General features: G+C 38.6%; 1 long non-coding RNA gene across 1 annotated transcript in view; it reads right to left on the reverse strand.

Moving 5' to 3' along the window:
- Positions 1–1,975, reverse strand: part of LOC140932673 (uncharacterized) — a 3,667-nt gene extending 1,692 nt beyond the window's left edge. Inside the window, exons 1-2 of the long non-coding RNA XR_012164982.1 lie at positions 1,857–1,975; positions 1,057–1,101 (exon numbers count right to left, since the gene is read on the reverse strand). This is a non-coding gene — a long non-coding RNA (uncharacterized lncRNA). The remainder of the gene's footprint in view (positions 1–1,056; positions 1,102–1,856) is intronic.
- Between the last annotated feature and the right edge of the window lie 1,505 nt (positions 1,976–3,480).

The following is a 3,480-nucleotide window of genomic DNA, read 5'->3' on the forward strand; positions in this document are numbered from 1 at the left end:
TGCTATTGGAGGAAAAAGTTCCCGTGAATGATCCTCGAAGAACAGTTCCCAGTGCCGAGATATACTGCTGAAAGTAAAATAGGTAATAGCGTCATTTCGTTGTTATGACAACTCCGATGCCGTTGCAATCCTGATCATAACAAATTTTCATCTTTATTTAATACAACTGTGGTGGCAATTTTTCCAAAACTTTGTTTTTGGCGACGTAGTTTATGCTCGAAGTTGGGAGGTATTGACCCTGAAAAACTGTATCGAGCCACCTTAATATAGGTGAGTTAAACCACAAACACCACCACCCCCCTCCCCCCAAGCAACGGTAAAAAAATATTTCTCCCTTCAATTATAAATTTTTGTAACTTCAAGCTACCTATCAAGATAATCCAAAGACTGGTTTCTAATCTTAAACCAATAGCGAAATGAATACCTGTCAGCCTAACTGTAATCATACCATAGCAATGGCAAGGCTATGTGAAATATATTAGCAGAGGCAGTACAACAGCAAATTTTTAAGAAAGGCTTTAGAGCTATTATAATGGAACACCTATAGTCATGGAATGATTGTCTTTACTAAGTTACGCCTACCAAGAAATTACCACAAAGCTACATCAGCTGGGTGATAAAACTGTACGAGCAGGCCTCGAATTGTTGGAACTGGGCAGTGTCACTTGATGTAACTGACAATAGCATGGAGTCCAAGTAAGTTAAAAAGCATCAATGAATGAACTCGTGTAGTTAATGAACTATATTATCATTCTTGAACTTTGGTGTCTTTATTGAACTACACAAAAAGGAAAACCGAAAAAATGTAACATAAAAAAGTCTCTTTTTATATATGTAAAAGTGTGAGAAGGGTGATGATATTCATCGCATGAAAATCCTGCAATTTTTAATATCCTTAGAAATTTTTTTCCCCCTCTCATTTTTAAGATGCGGACGCCCGAGGAAACACATTTTCAATATTCCACAATTGAAACGCTTACTAGTGTCCGTTTTCTTGGCTTTTTCTAGTTTTTTTTCCTATTAACTCTGTAAAGCGATTAAGACAAAGCTACATACCCATCCTTTCTACGGCTCCTCCTCCTGGATTCTCTGCATAAAGCCCTAAAAATGTTGATGTTGATCAAAAACTTTAGCTTACGGCACTTTACCCTAGTGATAGATTCTGTTTGACTATTTACTGGATAAAAACCATGTTCTCCTTTGTTTGTGGGGCGAAGAAGCAAAGAGAAAGGCAATGTGAATTTATCTCCATCATGAGCAATGAATGTTTTCACAAAATGATCGTAATTTACAGTGAAAAGTTGCAATATAATAAATAAATAAGTTATAATAATATCCTTGGTTATCGCGCGACGATTAGATTCAATACGCTTTATTAACATTTTGATACGTTTGACTAAAACAGGAAATCCTTTCAAAATCCTTGAAGATTATAGCCCATATTCTATAAAAAACACTTGCTTCTTACATTTGTTTAGTTTTAATAAATTGTTTACACAATTTAATAGTCTAGTATGAACATCATGACGCTATGTTTCGTGACCTGTCCACGCCACTTTCGTAATTTTTGTAAACATCCCTGAGGTTTGCGACTTTTATCCCACTGATCATTTTTGCTTAATTATTAGATGACTCACTTCTATCACTAATTGAGAGACCTATACCATATTAACGTCATTTGTTTTTCTCGAGACTAAATTCTGCTGGGCTTTTTAGTTATGCGTCTCTAAAGACGCCTCGGTATGAGTTGTACCATCTGGTCGATCTCGGGAAGATCTTGATTTTTTACGATGGAAATGCTCTTTCCTAGAATAAATTGCAATTTTACTATATAGCATTAATAGATAAACACATACCTTCGGTCGTTTCATCGCAACGTCTCGACTTTTACTACTTGAAACCACGAAACAATTTCGTTCGATGAAGCCATTTAAAGTTCCCGGGATAAATTTCTCGTGACGTCACGATGGCCAAGATCATCCGCCGCGCGATCCCTATAGGAGCGATTGACGAGTTCATCACCCCCCCCCCCCCCGGGCAAGCCAAATTAAGGTCAATTGACAGCTGTCAAAATGGGACATGGGCAGACCGCTATCAGAAAACTAATAACGAGGGCTCAGGTTCGCTCAGGTACACGATCTGGCATTTTCCACTACTTGCTGGACGGAAATGTCCTACTCACACTCGTAGTCTGTTAACTCGAATATTCGCCATTCTAATGAAGGTTAATTGACAGCTGTCAAACTAGAGTATACGCTGACCATCATCACCTGAGTGGATCGCGGGCTCATTTTTCTATCTATTGAGGTCACGTAGTGTTTAAAATTTTGCGCTGATATTTTATTTGATCACGGGCTCAATTCGAAGGCCCATAGCTTTATAGAAAATCTATCCATCCTAGAAAATTCGGCAATCACGTGACCGTACACCGACCACCCGACCTTCCGTCCGCACCACAGGCATACCAATGTTTAATCTCACACTTTCTAGCTATTTTGGGAGCCTGCAGCCTGATATTGTACATCCATGTTTTGATTAATTGACAGCTGTCAAAATAGTGTTTCTGCTGACCAGTATCGCCTGACCGTATCGCGGGCTCAGGTATCGACCCTCTGAGTTCGAGTAATATTTTGAAGGTATTCGCTGACAAGTTGCTACTTTTCAAATGATCACAGGCTCAAGTTCAATTTTTTTAAAATGCATATGAAATAAGTCGTGTTTCATGAGCCGCTCTTTGAAAATGTTGATTTCGAACTGATCTCGGACACGAAAATTCAACCGGCTTTTACATTTACATGCAGGGAAGGCAATCACTTTGATTTTTCTCACTGTCACGCGTTGATCACGCTCTACGTCCAATTTTTATGTTCTGATTGGTCAAAATTTGACAGGTGAGTTTATGCGGAAAATTTTTGCAGCGTCTGGAAACTTGCTTACTGATAGCTGTAGCTGAGAGAGTTTTGTGTCATCTTGTGATGTTTTAAACTGTCTTTTTCTACTTGCTGTACAAAATGAAATACAGCTGCTATCAAGATTGTTCTGTAATTCGTGGCTGGTTTGTTTATTGCGCTTTTAGTTGACAAATGCACCGCTTGTCAAAGTCATTGGAAATCCGATTTCGGATGGCATCGTTTTCAAAAATGAGCTTACTCACTTGCCCTTGCTTGAGGCGTAAGAAAGTTGAAAAGCCTCAAGCGATTCTGGAACACTTGATGACCTTCAGAAGCAGCATCTCGACTGGTAAGCTTGAGCCATTATTGTTTTTGATGTGTTTTTTTTTCGGTTTCCTGAAGTCGAGCGTATGGTTTATGCGGCTTAAGTTAAAACACGAACAATGATCTAACCTACAATAGTATCAGGTTTAAAAAGCCTTTAGACATTTTTTGACCCGCAAATTCAAAGGAAAGGTTCCGAAGATTATTTAGTTATGATTTTGGCTGTAAACAGAAAGCTCTGAGCGATTTTCTTGCCTCGAGTTCA

The sequence above is a fragment of the Porites lutea genome, chromosome 4 (genome assembly GCF_958299795.1).
Source record: "Porites lutea chromosome 4, jaPorLute2.1, whole genome shotgun sequence".
NCBI lineage: Eukaryota > Metazoa > Cnidaria > Anthozoa > Scleractinia > Poritidae > Porites > Porites lutea.